The 17,582-nt window shown below is 50.9% G+C and overlaps 2 long non-coding RNA genes and 2 pseudogenes across 3 annotated transcripts; 3 read left to right on the top strand and 1 right to left on the bottom strand.

Moving 5' to 3' along the window:
* The window catches only part of LOC128820668 (uncharacterized), a 1,438,581-nt pseudogene that overhangs the window by 1,118,220 nt on the left and 302,779 nt on the right, over positions 1-17,582 (bottom strand).
* Positions 1-17,582, top strand: part of LOC128820667 (uncharacterized) — a 2,212,279-nt pseudogene that overhangs the window by 578,732 nt on the left and 1,615,965 nt on the right.
* LOC128820784 (uncharacterized) lies at positions 4,056-5,762 on the top strand. Its single transcript, XR_008440942.1, has 4 exons — positions 4,056-4,290; positions 4,378-4,449; positions 5,087-5,194; positions 5,363-5,762. It is a non-coding gene; the product is annotated as an uncharacterized LOC128820784 (long non-coding RNA).
* Positions 6,070-7,689, top strand: LOC128820787 (uncharacterized). Of its 2 annotated transcripts, XR_008440945.1 has the most exons (4): positions 6,070-6,137; positions 6,340-6,411; positions 6,498-6,533; positions 7,165-7,689. It is a non-coding gene; the product is annotated as an uncharacterized LOC128820787 (long non-coding RNA). The 2 variants fall into 2 exon arrangements; XR_008440946.1 differs by lacking the exon at positions 6,498-6,533.

The following is a 17,582-nucleotide window of genomic DNA, read 5'->3' on the forward strand; positions in this document are numbered from 1 at the left end:
TGATTCCTGCCTTTCAGTACCTTAGGGGGCTTGTAAAAGAGATGGGGCGGAATTTTTAGTACGGCCTTCTGTGACCAGACTGTGGGGGAATGGTTCTTATCTAAAAGACGGTCAATTCAGACTAGACGAAAGAAAGCCATTTTTTACACTGGAGGTGCACTATTGGCTGTATCAGTACTTGTGTTCTGTAAAACAGGTAAGTTGTTACGGCTTCTTGCCCTGTTTCTCACTGGATAAAATCCAAATGCTGCATTGCTTCCTGTCTACTTTCTTCCAAGTCAAGGCAAATTTTGTTCATTACTGAGTGGGACATATTCATCTGTTCACAAGCAAATTCTTCTTGCCATTCACACAATGTGGATTTGCTCGAATCAGACTGTAACTAAGGTCTGCCTCTCACTAGGATTCAAGTTGATGCATTGTGAGGCAAAGTGCCGAGTAATTTGTCCTGGTGTCTGGCCCTGTAGAGGGTTTTTCTGGAATTAAATGACATTTAAAGGCAGCTGTAGTCTGGCATCTTCAAGATGAAGAAACAGCCTTTGAAACGGGATTTTATCCTTTCTTCTTCCTCCTCCTCCTCCCAGGAATTTAAATCTCTGAGGTCTAAGCTCTTCAGCTGCCTCACAAACATTGTTTTAATTCAGACAGGCATCCATGCAGTGAGCCACAAATCAGGACTGTGGCTCTGAAGCTTGAAGCAATGCAGGTTTATAGCACTAAAAATAATAATCTGTTACCCAGGTTAAGCCAAGCACTTCCCAAATAACTCTACCTATCCTCAGGGATGTTTCCAAAAGGATCACTGTAAAAGCTGGGAGTGGGGAGAGATAGCGTCATCAAAATTAAAAATACAGCTTTCTGAGATCTTTATATTCCAACAAAAAGAGAGTCAAAATTGTTCATATGCGGAACATTAATTAAGAAGTCAACGACAGATTGTCAAAACAATTGCTTGGGGAACAAACAAACACAAATAAAAAAAAGTTTACATGTAGATAATAAGTAAACCATCATGCTAAGTAAAAAAACAGACATGCTAAAACTAAAAGCAATAAGGCTGTTTCATCTCATGTCTCAATACAAAAAACATGACTGAAAAGAATCAGAGATCCTCACGACCATTATTATATACAGGAACTTCCAGGCATTGGGAAAAAAATGAAGGAAACTGTAGTGTGCAATTCACAGAGGTAACCTGGGATTTCTTGGTGAACTTGTTGCAAAATTTCTGAGAGCAGACTGGAAAAGCATAGGGACTGATCAGACCATGCGTGGGCATTTCCAGCAGTGTGAGGGATGTTTCTGGGAGCAGCTGCAGGGAAGAGAAGCAGTGCACAATCACTGGGTGTCCTAGGGTGACCTTACGATGCTCGCGTCCCCGATCGTGTGTTCTGTTGATGCTGGATATTATATTGTGTGCCTTCCAGAGGGGCTCTGAGAGCAAAGGCGGGGAGAAGAAGAAGCACGGAGTTTGTTATCAGAGACTGCGCTCACTGCTGCCCAGTCTGCTGGAACACAGAACTCCACGGTGCTGTCTGGGCACGGACGGGGCAGAACACCGCGCTCCTTTGCTTTTTAGTTACTTTAGCTAGCTGGGGCAGTCCAAGTTTTCCCTCGACTGGTTTTCTTTCCCTTTTCTTGGATCCGTTCAAACCTGCTCTGGACCGGGACCTGGGGAAGCACCGAGAGCTTGCACTTTGTGGCCCACGGGGGGCTACTCTGGGCAGCAGCCTTTCCCAGTGCCAGAGGGACTGAAAACAGAGCCACCATCCACTGGAGAGATTTTCTGAATCTGTCATCTCTTCAGAGCAACCAATGAGTTTTGTCATCTGGTATTGTTCATTTTTTGGGCTCGGGAGTGCTTTGCCTGTTAAATAAACAGGTTTTTTCCACTTCTCTCTGAGGAAATTTTTCCCGAACTGACTGGGGGCAGGGGCCATATGGGTTTGATTTCTGGGGGGAGGGGCCTTTTGGACGTTTTCTCCCAAATTTGCCCTAAACCTGGACACAGGGACAATCTCTTTGTGGGCTGTAGACTTTACGACAGTCTGTCCCCTGGGGCTGGGGGAGCTGTCCCAGGGTAGGGAGGGCCAGGGCTGGCAGGGGCTGCTCAGGCATGGGTTTGGCCCGTGTCCCTTAAAGCAGCGACTGCCCAAGCAGCTGCGCTGGCCCCGGGCTCTCCTCCCGGCCTGCTGGGCTTTGTTGGGTGGCACAGCCTGTGCCAAGGGGCGGCAAGGGGCCTGCAGGCCCCAGCTCTGGGGAAACAGAGAACGTCCTGGCCGTATCCACCGTGCTGCCAGCTCGGCAGTGCAGCACAGCGCGGGCTCACGCTCCCCATTGCTCCCACAGATGCAGCCAGCCCCACAACACCTGTTCCCAAGGTGAACAGAAGGGAATCAGAACGGGTTGCTGTTAGGGAACACCCTGTTTGCTTGTGATAAGGACAAGTTTGGCCTTCTATTTCTGCCAGGAAATGATTTGGAAGTGCGCAAGTAAACCTCGACTGAGAGCTTCCCAAATCAGCTCTTCTGTTGCCATAAAGAGATGGAGCTGTCACCCCCATGTCCAGGTGGTACCACCAGCAAAGCCCGGCCGGCACCAGCGCTGGCTGAGCTCCATGCCCAGGAGCAGCCGTGGATGCCCACAGTGAGGGCAGGCAGGAGCCAGGCAGGGGCCGCTGTGAGCAGCAGCAGGGCCCCGAGGGGCTGGGGGAGCCCATGCTGAGCATCCCTGGGCTGAGGGCACATTTCCTTCAGTGAGATCATCTGGGCCTGGAGCTCCTCCAGTGGCATGCCCAGGAAAAGAGGGAAGCCATCAAGAACATCTCCAGTGTGGGAGGGGCCCCTGCACTCCCTTGGGAGGCGGTGGAAATCTAAAGGGACCTGTCAGTCACATGTTTTACCCTCCCTTGTTGTTGTCAATCAATGTTTGATGTACTCCCCGATTCTAGAAAGTTCTTCCTCTCTGTAACCCCCACATTGGTTCACCTGCTATAACCACTCCTCCTCTGTACCCTCATTGGTTCCTCATATGTCACCCCATTCTATCTCCTCCCCTTGACCCATTCCCCATTGGATAGTTTGTACCCAACCATGCCCACTCCTTCCCTCTTATATACCCAGTCCCGCCTTCCCTCAGGGCTCTCGGAGTCTGCTCCCTCCTTGAGTGTTGGTCTTCCTACTCCCTCCACCTTCCCCTCGTCCTCTGCCATTCCGACCATAAACCCTCAAGGATTACAGCTGCTCGAGTGCCCTCTTGTCTATTTCGGTGGAGCTATCCGCGAACCATCGGCCCCTCCCCGCGGACCAGTCAGCCGAGGATCTCCCCGGCCTGACTGGGCACCCGGGCAGCCCGAGGGGCGGCGGAATTTTACACTCCAGGGACACAGCCTGACCAGCAATGCCAGCAGCAGGTTTTGCTGAGCAATGGCCCTTGGATCAAGCAAAACATTTCCAATCAGGGCAGTCCATTTGTACAGATGGGGCTACACTCTGGGGGTACAGCCAATGCCATGAGGTCACAGCAGTCTCTGGGGTCACAGCAGGCTCTGGGGTCACAGCAGGCTGAGGTCACAGCAGGCTGTGAGGTCACAGAGGTGCCAGAGCCCCGTGGTTGCACAGCACCACAAGGACCCAGCAGTCAGTCCTTGAGCACAACTGTTGCGGCAGCAGCGGCGGTGGCAGCAGTGGTGCTGACATTGGGACAGCGGTGTCAGGACAGTGGTGGCAGCAAGAGCTGGGGACTGGCAGAGGGCAGGGCACCATGGCCCTTGCTCTGCGCCTCTTCCTCCCGCTCCTCCTGGCCGTGGCCCTGCCTGCCAGGGCTGCCCAGGCTGCTCCGCTGCAAGCGTGGGGAGCAGGTGAGCCGGCAGCCTGGCTCCCCTTTCCCAGGACAGCGCTCCCTGCTCCCTGGGAAGTGCTGGGGGATGGTTTTTCCCCTGGGCTTTAGGGAGGCTTTCCTCTGTGGGAGGGAGAGAGCCCCCATGGGGGCTGGGCTGCTCCAGCCGCCCTCCCAGGGATGTTGCACAAGGCAAGGAAATCGTGTGGAGAGTGGCCAGGAGCCAGGTCAGAGCTCCCCAGGCTCCTGTGCAGCTTTGGCCATGGCCATTCACATGAGGCTCCCATGGCCTTACCTGGCCCCCTTGCCGTGCCCAGTTCCCAAAGGCACAGGGGGATCCCAGCACACCAGGAAATGGTTCTCATCTGTGCTCCCTTCTAGATGAGCATGCTAGGAAGGCTTCTCCAGCAGCTTGGCTCCATGCAGATTTCCAGCCTCTTAAGCCTCCTGCAGGTATGCTGTCAATGTTCCTAAGAGAATAATCATTGGCAACCTGGCAGGAAGCGGGTGACAGAAGCTCCTGTGCCTGTTGAGTTACAGGTGTGTCTGCAGGGAAGACTTTTCAGGCTCCTTTCCGGGTTGCTGCACACAAGCCCAGCTCCCATCGCAGGGGTGAGTCGTGTGTCCCTGCTGAGCCCACAGGATGAACCCTGGTTTTGTGGGATCCATTCCGGGGGAAATGCAAATACATCTCTTGAGCTCCTCCAAGATGGAGGCACAAATCTACAGGAGACAGTAAGTCCCTGGAGGAATCCAAACACATGGAGAAGACACTGAGTGATGTGGAGAGACGCCGTGGTGGGTGCATTTCCCTCAGCCTTCCCCTGGGACTCAGCAGCCGGGGCATTCCCTGCACATCTGGACACGCCGTGCCCGGCACAGCGGGAAGGGATCCATGGCAGCCTGGCTGCCCCGCTGCTGCTTTCCTGCCCTGCAGGGATGTTTCCCAGCCTGGCCTGGCTGCAGCTTCTCCCCAGCCTCTGCAGGAAGGCATTTGGCATCAGCTGACAGGGAGCCCAAACTGCACCATGGGCCATGCACACCCTGAGATCCCCTGCAATTTCCCAGTCCCCAGGAAGATCAGGAGGGGTGGTGGTTTGGAGAAGGGAGGGCCCTGCCCTCCGTTCCAAAGCTTTGATGACTTCCTGAACCTTATTAATGTCTTTGACAAGCATTGGCTCCTGAAGATGCCACCTTCCCAATGGGGAACAGGCCCACCTGATCCAGCTGTCCCTTTTCCCTTCTCCAGAGATGGACAGAGAGGCTGTGCTGAAGGCTGAGTTTCCCAGAGCAAGCAGTGGCTCATTGGCAGCCTCTGCTGCAGGAAGGGAGGCGATGCCAGGCACAGTCACTGGAGGTAATTGCTGTGTCTCTGGGCCTGAGCCCTGCTGAGGCTTGAGCTGCCCTCTCTGCTGCTTGGCAGTGTGGGCACACAGCATTACCTGAGCCCCTTGCAGTGCTCACTTCCCCATAGAAGGCGATCCCATCACACCGTGGAATATTTCCTATCTGTTCTTCTTTCTAGGTTGGGACCGTGACTTGCATCATTTGGAAAGACTGGCAAACCATGGTTTAAGGGTCTTGGAGCTTGGTGAAGGTTGGTTATCAGCAACTCTTTCCTAACAGAGTGATCATTGTCCAGAGTAATATTCATGTGTGATTTCCTTTAAGATGCTTTGAAGTTTGATGGATTCTGGAAATCCTGTCCTCCAAATTTCTACTCTTGTGCTCAACAGTGATCCCACAGGATCGCTGTCAGTGGGAGGAAGGAGCATTTGGCTGTCCATCTTCCACCCATGTGCAATGCCAGTGTGTCCTTCCATGTTGTGTGCTCTGTGCAGCCAGGGAGAAGAGCAGAGAGGGAAGGGGCCGGGCCCAGGGCTGTGCCCCGGGGCTGAGCCTTTCACAGCTCCTTTGCCGGCCCCAGGGAGCCTGAGCTGCTGCTGCTGCTGCTGCCAAGCCCTGGCCCTGCCTGGGGCTGGGTTTAGAGCTGCTGGCAGCTGCAGGGAGTCCTTTCTGCCCCGACTGCCCAGCAAGGGGCTCCTTCCATCCCAGTGTGGGGCCACCGCAGGCACGTGGTCCCCCTGGCCCTGCTCCTGAGTGGGAGGCAGAGCTGAGGGAGTGCCTTGGAGGCCACCAATCACCCAGGGGCACTCACTGCCACTCTGGCCTGAAGGAGAATCTTCAGCAGAGACACAGGAGCTGTTCTGTGCTGCCTTTCTTTGCAGCTGTACGTGATGATGAAGATGATCTGGATTCCCAACCCATACCCATTACTGAGCCTCAGGGAGATGCTGAGGGTAGGTCAAGGCCTTTCCCCCTGGGAGAGCTGCCAGCTCAGAGCCCAAAGCTCAGCCAGGGGGGCATCGCTGCAGGTGCCAGGACAGAACCACACACGTGTGTGCCCTTGCCCTGCACCATCCCCTCAGCGCTCCTGCGGCTCAGTGCTGCTCGTGCAGATCCGCAGAGATGACAGAAGCTTCTGTGGCTGTTGTGTTACAGATGTGTCTGCAGGGAGGACTTTCCCAGGTCCTCTGGTGGATGTTGCACATAAGCCCCACTCCCATCGCAGGGGTGAGTAGTGTGTCCCTGCTGACCCCACAGGCTGAGCCCTGGTTTTGTGGGATCCATTCCTGGGAAATGCAAATATTTCTCTTAAGGTCCCCTGAGAAGGAAGAACAAACCTACAGGAGACAGTAAGTCACTGGAGGAATCCAAACATCTGGAACAAATCCTGAGTGATGTGGAGAGATGTGGTGGTGGGTGCATTTCCCTCAGCCTTCCCCTGGGACTCAGCAGCCGGGGCATTCCCTGCACATCTGCACACGCCGTGCCCAGCACAGAGGGAAGGGATCCATGGCAGCCTGGCTGCCCTGCTGCTGCTTTCCTGCCCTGCAGGGCTGTTTCCCAGCCTGGCCTGGCTGCAGCTTCTCCCCAGCCTCTGCAGGAAGGCATTTGGCAGCAGCTGACAGGGAGCCCAAACTGCACCATGGGCCTGAGATCCCCTGCAATTTCCTGGTCTCTGGGTTGATGCAGAGAGGCAGCTGTTTGCAGGAGGGAGGGCCCTGGAGCAGCTCCAAAACCCTGGCCATTTTCCTTGTCTTCATCCACCCTTTGACAAGTATTGCTTGGAGCAGAACAGCAGAGCACAGAGGAATTATGGCATGCAGGCTCAGGGGTTTGGGTACTGGGCAGTCCTGTGCCAAGGGGCGGCAAGGCCCCAGCTCTGGGGGAAACAGAGACCAAGGACCTCCTGTCCCTCTGCACCGTGCTGCCAGCTCAGCAGTGGAGCACAGCACGGGCTCACGCTCCCCATTGCTCCCACAGATGCAGCCGGCACCTCAACACGTGCTGACAAGACCCGGAAAAGCATGAGAAGAGTTTTCTGCTGGGGAACACCTTGTTTGGTTAAGTTGATGGCCATTGTGCTTGGTGCAGCACTTTGCCTGATGATTTGCTCTGCTGGAATCTGGTATTGCTGGAAGAGAAAATGGTGAGTGTTTTGGTGATCTCGACCTCAAACAGCTTCCTTTAATGGCTGTTGATAGTCAGGGAACATTCCCAGTGAGGCTGCAGTGGAGCTGTGGCCAGTCTGTGGTTGTCCAAAGAACTCTGCTGAGGGCTCTGCTGCTGCCCAGTGCTTTCATTGGCCTCTTCATTGCTGGGCCTTGTCCTGGGGGGCCCGCTGGGGCTGCAGCCAGTGCTGGCTCCCACTGAGGCTGCCAGGCCAAGAGCAGCCCCAGGGGCACAGGGCACAGGCAAGGCAAGGTGGGGAGAAGAAAGAGCAGGGACGAGATTACCCTTGAAAGGCAGTCACGCTCTGGGGCCCGCTCCTGGCCAGGGAGCCTGCCCAGAGCCGTCCCCTGCTCACCGGGGCCTTGAGGGGCAGCTGTTCAGCTGGGCCAAGGTGTGCCAGCAGCTCCAGCCGGGCTGGGGAGCCTTGCCAGTTCTGGGCCCTGCTGTGCAGGAGGGTCCCAGTGTGCCACTGGCAGCTGGGGCCTCAGCCACTCCTCTCTCCAAAGGTGCTCCTGCCCATCTTCAGAAGATGAGCCTAACAACTCCAGCAAAGAGAACTTGACCCGTGTTCCCAGCTCTTCACTTCTGTCCCCATCTGCCCTGCCGCAGCTGCAGCACCGTCTTGAGCCCTTCCCTAAACTCCCCCCTCCACAACGAAACCCTCCACCCCTGAGCCCCCTGGTCCTGTTCCCCAGCTATGACTAAAGGTGGGCAGGCCTCGTCTGCCAGGGCATGGCTTGGCCCACATTTTATTTTCAAATAAAAAAATAGAGTTGTCATAGATATGTCTGGGTGGTACCACCAGTGTGATAAACTGTGGTAATTTGTTTGTTCATCAAAAGAATTGGAATATTAAAGGAGGAAATATAAAAATTAAAGTATAAGGGACTAGCCTGCTTGTTAGGAGATAGGGGAGGACAAAAAAAAGCAACTGCTACAAACCACAAGGCTATAGACATATTGCAAAACCGCAAGATTACAAGTATGATTAATCACCATATAGGGAGCTTTTCGTAGCTTTTTTGCAGACACAGGCTAAGGATGTGGGGGGATGGCCGGAGCTGATTATGAAATCAGCGACCACCAGGCAACGGCCACCGGACTAGAAAACGTAGGAGTGCTCCGGGTACGCCCATCACTGTCCGGAGGCGATTGTGAAATCAGCGATCACCTGCCTCGACACAACGCAGACACGACGCAGAGAGATGCTCAAGCTACGCACAACCCTATCGCAAAAGACACGAATGAAGAAACCTCCAAGAAACTATAAAAAGAAACTGAATAAGGGAGTGGGGTGTGGGGCACTGCAGTGTGGGACACTGCAGGAGGGGCGGTTAGGAGACCCCTACCCACCCAGCGCTGTTTTGCTTGCTACTGCTTGCTGTAATTAATAAAATTCTAATTGACCTTAAAAAGGCCGAATCAAATTATTCGCCTCAATTTATCACAATTTGGTGCCGTGACTCGGATAAAGGAAACCCGGGAGGGAGGCCCCACTAGGGTGAGGCGCCCCACCGCCTTTTTGCGGTGGACCTAAGGGGGGGCTTCCTCCTTGGGCCTTTACCGACGAACCTAAAACTCAGTAGCAAGCAAAGGTACCCCCGTTAATCTTTGTGCACGAAGAACCGCGGAAGAGTGAACACGCAGGAAGCGTAAGTAGCCCCCGGTGGGCGGTGGGCCTCCTTTTTCCAGGGTTGATTAAAACCTGCTGGATTGAGGGATTAATATTCCAAGAGCATCCAGGGTTGAGTGACGTAGGAGGGGGAGAGCTGCACCCCCTCGGCGTCGGGTTACCCTCGGTGGGGAGGCTCCTGGGTTAGGAGGAGAGCAAGCGGGCCTAACCCAGATGCGGAGGTGGACTGCGTCAAAGTTCCTGGGGCGGGGGATCCCCGGAGAAACTTCCCCAAGTTTCGGCTTACTAATTTAGTATAAGTGTATGTGCTCGGTGGGCCCCGTACAAGCGGGCTCCGGAGTGCATGTGAAAGGGACAAAGCCTCGACCCCGGAAACGGGGTCTTTAAGAGTCGTTTAGGGGTGTGTAGTCCCGGGGTGATTGAGGTGAATAAGAAGACACACAGGGCGAAGCCCCGGTCGAGAAACGGAGGCGCCGGAAAGACGTGAGTAGTCCAGTCTGCTCGGTCGCTCGGTCAGGGGTGGGAGTCCTGGAGTGCAGCGAATGCAAATGTGTGTGTGAGAGGGGAACTGGCAGCTCAGATTCCCCAAGTGAGTGTGGACCCCATAGTAGTGCGTTTCCCATATCCGGCGACGGAGTGGGCCACGAATTGGGGGAAGCGACTGTCGTATTGTTTGTGTTGAGTGTGAGAAGGCACTCAAGAAGATGGGTCAGAGAAAAAGTAAATCTGCTGAACCCATGGGTGGGAGAATCTCAGTAAAACTTCCTCAGATCCCAGAGGAAAGTCCACTGGGCTTAATGGTAAAGTATTGGGATGCCTTTCCTTCTAGAAAAGGAAAAGATAGGGTTAAAATGATCCATTATTGTATGGAAATTTGGGGAGGTAAACAAATAAGGGGAGACCAACTATATTGGCCCGTATTTGGGTCATTTGAGGATTGGATCTGTCAAGCTCTAAATATATATGTTAACTCCAAAGAGCCCTTTAACCAAGAGGAGAGCGAATATGCAGCTCTTTGGATAGTGGGAGAGATTGAAGAAAGCTTTCCAGTTGTATTCAGGGGTGGACCCCAATACCCCAGAGGGTGAGACACTTTTGAAGGTGCATTTTGTGGTCGATTCTTGGGTGGACATTCGGAAGAAGTTGGAGAGGTTGGAGGGATGGCAGGCGAGAGGATTGGATGAGTTGTTGTGAGAGGCTCAAAAGGTGTGTGTTAGGAGAGAAGATGAGTTTTAAAAAGCAGTCAAAAATCATGTTGGCAGCAGTAAGGGAGGGACAACGGAATCCCCAAAGAAGAACTGGAGGTCAGTCTAGAGGTCAGACTGATGTCCAGAGAAGTTGGTTTGAGGGGAAGTCGAGAGGTGGAGAGAGCATTGTTTGTTTCTATTGTGGGAAGAAGGGACACATGAGGAGAGAGTGTCGGCAGAAGATTGCTGATGAGGAACAGTTCAAAGAAGATTAGGGGGGTCGGGGGCTCTATCTGCTGGGGACAAGGGAAAGAACAGAGCCCCTAGTAAAATTAAAAATAGGTCCCCAGCAACAACAATATGAGTTCCTTGTGGACTCAGGGGCGGAGAGATCAACCGTCCAGACCCTTCCCCAAGGGTGTAAGGTTTCACCTGAGATAATACAGGTGATTGGGGCCAAAGGGGAACCCTTTGGAGTACCTGTAATTAAGGATGTACTCTTAGAAAGTGATTCTAAATTAGGAATTGGGTCATTTTTACTAGTTCCAGAAGCAGATTATAATCTATTAGGGAGAGATTTGATGATCGAGTTGGGGATAGGGATAGAGGCAAAAAAGGGAGAACTAACAGTAAAACTATATCCTCCCCGGGCTGAAGACGAAAAAAAGATTAACCCAGAAGTTTGGTATACCCCCGACAGTGTGGGGAAATTAAATATTGAACCCTTTGAGGTAACTATCAGAAACCCAGAAATCCCTGTCAGGATTCGCCAATATCCCATACCCAAAGAGGGGAGGGAAGGACTAAAAACAGAAATAAAGAGACTTTTGGAAAAGGGACTTTTAGAACCCTGTATGTCCCCTTTCAATACCCCCATTCTGCCGGTAAAGAAACCGAATGGCAGTTACAGACTGGTGCATGACTTGCGGGAAATCAATAAAAGAACAGTTGAGAGATTCCCGGTCGTAGCCAATCCACATACTATTTTAAGCCAACTTGGCCCAGAAAACCAGTGGTATAGTGTAATAGATCTTAAAGGTGCTTTTTGGGCCTGTCCCCTTAAGGAAACCTCTAGAGATTATTTTGCTTTTGAATGGGAAGACCCGGATACACATAGAAAACAACAATAGAGGTGGACAGTCCTTCCCCAGGGGTTTACCGAATCCCCAAATTTGTTTGGGCAAGCTCTGGAACAAATATTGGCAGAATATTCACAGGGGGAGGGGATTGTGCTTCTACAGTATGTAGATGATTTATTAATTGCAGGGAAAGAAGAAGAAAGAGTAAGGGAAGAAACTATAAAACTCCTAAATTATTTAAGCCTTAAGGGACTCAAAGTTTCAAAGTCGAAATTACAATTCGTGGAAGAGGAAGTTAAATACCTCGGACACTGGCTGACTCAGGGGACTAAGAAATTGGATACTGATAGAGTCCAAGGAATACTTTCCCTGGAAGCTCCAAAAACTAAAAGGCAGGTTCGGCAGTTACTGGGACTTTTTGGGTATTGCAGACAATGGATTGAAAATTTTAGTGGGAAAGTTAAATTTCTGTATGAAAAATTAACAACAGACGGACTATTAAAATGGAGCTCCGAGGATGAGACCCGGTTAAAATCATTAAAAACTGAACTGGTCAATGCCCCGGTTCTCAGCCTCCCGGATCTAAAAAGACCATTCTTTTTATTCATTAATGTCAATGAAGGGGTGGCGTACGGGGTGTTAGCCCAGGAATGGGCTGGAGGAAAGAAACCAGTGGCATATCTTTCAAAGCTTCTCGATCCTGTTAGTCGAGGGTGGCCTGCCTGTTTGCAATCGATAGTGGCTGCTGCCCTTTTGGTAGAAGAAGCAGGAAAGATAACTTTTGGGAGTGAACTGAAGGTTTTATCTCCTCATAACATCCGTGGAGTACTACAACAAAAAGCGGATAAATGGATAACAGATGCCAGACTCCTAAAGTATGAAGGCATCCTAATTTCCTCTCCTAGGTTAAGTATTGAAACCACAAGCTTACAAAATCCAGCCCAGTTTCTATACGGGGAACCAGTTGTGGGACTAACTCATGATTGTCTTTTGCAAATAGAGGAACAAACAAAAATAAGACCAGATCTTGAAGAGGAGGAATTAGAGGAAGGATATCGATATTATGTAGATGGATCCTCTCGGGTCCTTGAAGGGAAAAGGAAATCTGGGTATGCTATTGTGGATGGGAAGATTTTTAAGAAAATAGAATCTGGTCCTCTTAGCCCCAGCTGGTCAGCACAAGCATGTGAATTGTATGCAGTGCTCAGAGCTTTAGAACTGCTAAGAGGAAAGGTTGGGACCATTTATACTGATTCAAAATATGCTTATGGGGTGGTTCATACATTTGGTAAAATCTGGGAAGAAAGGGGACTTATCAATTCACAGGGAAAGGGGTTGATACATGGGGAATTAATTCGGAAAGTGCTCCAGGCCTTGAGAGGTCGGGAAAGAATAGCTATTGTGCATGTAAAAGGACATCAAGTGGGGATGGGAAACTCAGTACGGGGAAATAACTTAGCCGACCAGGAGGCGAGAAAGGCAGCTCTAATGAGTTTAAAACCATATAAGGGGGGGGGTCACACAAAGGGAAGATTGCTCCACTTGTGGAGCTGACTTAGAGGAAGAACCATGTTGGGCTTGTTGGGATGCATACGGGATTGATTCGATACAGTGTGCCTGTGATAACCCCCAAAAGGAACATTGCTGGTTCCATGGACTCATTAATCATGAGTGCGCCTGTGAAGACCCCCAAGACAAACACTGCCGGTTCCATGAACCCATTAACCATGTGTTAGCCTTCATGGTACAGGAAAAACAAAAATTAAACCAAATGGGGGTGAAGGAAAAAGAGGGAGGCAAGTGGATACTACCGGACGGGCGGGAGGTACTCCCAAAAGGAATGGCAATGAGGGTCCTGCAAGCAATCCATAGGAAAACCCACTGGGGAATTCAAGCCCTGGTTGACCAATTTGCAATTAAATATATGTGTATAGGGGTCTATAATCTTGCAAAACAGGTAGCCCAACAATGTTTAACCTGTCAAAGAATAAATAAACAACAATTAAGAGAAAGACCAATGGGCGGAAGGGAACTGGCACAACGACCCTTTTCACATATACAAATAGATTTTACAGAATTACCAAAAGTGGGGAGGTATAAATATTTATTGGTACTGGTAGACCACTTAACCCATTACGTGGAAGCTTATCCTATGGCCTGAGCTACTTCGAACACTGTGGTAAAAATATTATTAGAGCAAATTATCCCCCGGTATGGATTAATTGAGTGTTTAGACTCGGACCAGGGACCCCATTTCACCTCTAAAATTGCAAAAGATGTCCTGACAGCTTTGGGGACTCAATGGAAATATCACACCCCATGGCATCCACAGAGCTCGGGGAGGGTGGAAAGGATGAATGGAGAAATAAAAAAACAACTCACAAAGTTAATGCTGGAAACAAAAATGTCATGGGTTAAGTGCCTACCTCATGCCTTATTGAACATTCGAACTCAACCCCGAACTGATGTGGGGATCTCCCCATTTGAAATGCTATTTGGAATGCCTTATGATATGGAAGCCCCCACAGATCACCCCTGCCTGAAAGATTCTCATATTAAATTCTACATTACCCAAATTATGAGCAGAAGGCAGGAATTGAGGAAGAAAGGAGTGTTGGCACAGAGACCACCTCTGGATATAACAATCCATAAGATAAAACCAGGGGATCAAGTACTTATTAAGTCTTGGAAGGAAGATTCCTTAACTCCATGTGGGGAAGGTCCTTTTCTTGTTTTGCTTACCACAGAAACGGCAGTCAGGACGGCCGAAAAGGGGTGGACTCACGCCAGCCGAGTGAAAGGCCCGGTTGCCACAAATAACCAGTGGAGAGTGACTAGCCAGCCTGGGAACTTGAAAGTGACTCTTAAGAAAAACTAATGATCTCTGTGGACATTATCCAAATCAACCATAAGGGGAAGCAAAGGGATACAATTACAAACTAGCTAAAGACTATATAGTGACTTGTAATAAGGAAGGTTGTGGAGATTGTTATCCTTTTGTGTGCTTTATATGTAAAATTTGCCAAGAACGGTGGTGGGTCCATTGCCAGAGGGGAAGACCACCAATTGGGGTTTGTACTGAGTGCTATAAAACTCAGTGAAAACTAACTGAAACTGTGCTAAGGATAGGAGAATTGGAAAATCGGTGGGTCAGTTTTGGATCTGAGTGGTGGGAAATATTCTTGTTTTCATACTAACGAGCCCACTCCATTTGCTGCTCAGATAATAAAAGGGTGTTGTCGAAAGGAACTGAAGGGGATTCCTTGCAACCCACCTCTGGTCAAAGATAAGAACTGGGAACAGTACAAGGCTAGGCAGGAGCGGAAAAGGGGACGCTCAGGCGAGTCCCGCTGCTGCCGAGAAGATGGTTTACCTCGCGGCTCGAAGCACCCGAGTCGGCGAGCGAGGCAGAGAGGAAAAGGCCAAGCCCCCTCTAAGTGGAACAATGCTGAAATGCTCCAACTATTGCCAGCCGAGTACTAGGATCCCTCAAAGGACCAGTCTAAGTGCCTCCGAAACACCAAGGGAGCAGCAAGCCAAAAAGGGGAAAACAGGATATTACGAAACAAAAACAGGGCTAGGACTCCACCCTTATTGGCAAATTATTAGTTTTCTATTGCTCTGTCCTAGTGTGTTTCTAGTCAGGACAATGCTGAACACTTTACTTCTAGCTTACGAAGCAGCAAAGCGATTTGATGAACAAAATGGTAAAAGAGAAAATGGGGGATTGTGATAAACTGAGGTAACTTGTTTGTTCATCAAAAGAATTGGAATATTAAAGGAGGAAATATAAAAATTAAAGTATAAGGGACTAGCCTGCTTGTTAGGAGATAGGGGAGGACAATAAAAAAAAAAAAAGCAACTGCTACAAACCACAAGGCTATAGACATATTGCAAAACCGCAAGATCACAAGTATGATTAATTACCATATAGGGAGCTTTTCTTAGCTTCTTTTGCAGGCACAGGCTAAGGATGTTGGGGGATGGCCGGAGCTGATTATGAAATCAGCGACCACCAGGCAATGGCCACCGGACTAGACAATGTAGGAGTGCTCCAGGCACGCCCATCACTGTCTGGAGCCGATTGTGAAATCAGCGATCACCTGCCTCGACACAACGCAGAAACGACGCAGAGAGATGCTCAAGCTACGCCCACCGCTATCGCAAAAGACACGAATGAAGAAACCTCCAAGAAACTATAAAAAGAAACTGAATAAGGGAGTGGGGTGTGGGGCACTGCAGTGTGGGACACTGCAGGAGGGGCGGTTAGGAGACCCCTACCCACCCAGCGCTGTTTTGCTTGCTACTGCTTGCTGTAATTAATAAAATTCTAATTGACCTTAAAAAGGCTGAATCAAATTATTCGCCTCAATTTATCACACCCTGATGTGTCACAATGGCCCCTCAGCTCCATGTGCCCTCGCTGTGTCACAACGGCTCCTCTGTGACACTGCGGGCTCCACAAGGTCACCACGGACCCTTGGTTCCCCCGAGTTCCACAATGGTCTCCTTGATTCCATGAGGCAGCACAGTGTCACCATGGCCCCTTGGTTCCATGAGGTTCCCCAGTGTCACCGTGGTCGCTGTCAGAGGCTGGATGAGATCGATGTCCCGAGACCCCTTGGGATGCTCGGAATGCCCGTGTGGGGCCAGGGCCGGGTCAGGCCTTGGTTTGTGGTGGGACACAGCCCCGCCCCCAGCCCTGGCCTGGCACAGCTGTCAATCACACAGCAGGGGCGGTGCTAACCCAGCTCTGATTGGCTGAGCTGCCAATCAATCACACAGCAGGGGTGGTGCCAAGCCATTTCTGATTGGCTGAGCCATCAATCAATCACACACCAGCAGCAGTGGTGCCTACCCTGACTCTGATTGGGCAATCAACTGGCAGTCCCACCCCAGGGGCGGGCCCATGGAGGCCCAGGGGGTTAAAAGCCGGAGCTCAAGGCCAGCCCGTGGTCTGGATCCTGCCTTCTCCTGGGGTTCCTCTGTTGGCGACGATGGAACCCGAGCAGTTGGTGCCTGTCTGTGTCTGTGTGTCTTTCTACAGATCTTCTGCCTTTCTGTTGTTCTCAATTTCTTCTCCTTCTAATCCAACTTACCTGGAACATTTTTGGGTAACTTAACATCTTAAGGGTTAAAGGTTTTTAGGTTAAATGGGCTAAGTTAGTGAAGTTAATGCTATGATAAGAGTTTTATGTTGAAATGGATGTTGTAATAAACCCTTTGCCAAAGTTGCTTGATTGTCTATATTTTGCCAGTAAAATTTTTTGTCATTTTGACCTCTTAGCTCCGTTGGTTAGAGCATGATGCTGGTATCACTGAGGCTGTGGCTTCAATTCATGTATGGGCCATTCACTTAAAAACTGGACTTTATGATCATTGTGAGTCCCTTCCTGACAAGAATATTCTTTGCATCTGGCCATGGTGAGAATATCTGGTTGGTGTTTCTCCTGTGCACCAAACTCAAGTAAAGGAGCCTTTGGTTCCCCCCAGCATTTCAGTGTTCTGGGGTGTTACAGCCCTGCAGGCTCACAATGGCCTCTTGTTTCCATGAGGCCCCACAGTGTCACACTGGCCCCTTGGTTCCATGGGCCCAACAGTGCCACAGTGATCCCTTGGTTCCACAACTTCCCACAGTGTCACACTGGCCCCTTGGTTCCATGAGGATCTGGAGTGTCACACAGGTTTGTGACATTTGTCCTTGCTGCCCCTCACATCCCACTGCCCCACAAACAGCCCCGAGCCACCCGTCAGGGACAGGCCCTGCTGTGCCAGGCTGGGCTCAGGGCTTGGCCTTTCTGCTTCCCCCAGCCAGCCCAGGCCTTGCTCAGCATTGCAGTTCCCTGCTCTGAGCCTTTGGCTCCCTGCAGTCCTGGCCTCAAGGATCTGCTCTCACCAGTCCTTGGGGAGCCTTTGGCAGTCCCTGCCCTCAGTGGGGCCCAGTGATGCTCCAAGGGACATGGGAGTTTTGCTTCTGACTCCTTGGGCAGCTTCTTCAACATTCTCTCAGTGCCTGAGGGTCCTGGACTCAGCCCCGAACACAAACGTTCAAGTCTCCAGGGCTTGTGCAGCTTATTGGAGTCAGTTTGGAGTTCTGTTAAGGAGGAAGATTTAGAAGTCTACCTCATGACTTCTTTTCTTTAATCAAGTGGGTATTTTTTATTTTCCAGTTCAGAGAAGAACTGATAGAAGCATTCCCCAGGTGATCTTGATGCTGAATGTCTCCTTAGGAGGTCTGGGCATGTAGAAGAATGAGCCCCTTGAGGGCTGACCCTGTTTGGACAAGCTGCTCCTCAGCCCCAGCCTCACCAGGTCTGACATGGCCCACCT

This window comes from Vidua macroura, chromosome 30 (genome assembly GCF_024509145.1).
Source record: "Vidua macroura isolate BioBank_ID:100142 chromosome 30, ASM2450914v1, whole genome shotgun sequence".
NCBI classification, from domain to species: domain Eukaryota; kingdom Metazoa; phylum Chordata; class Aves; order Passeriformes; family Viduidae; genus Vidua; species Vidua macroura.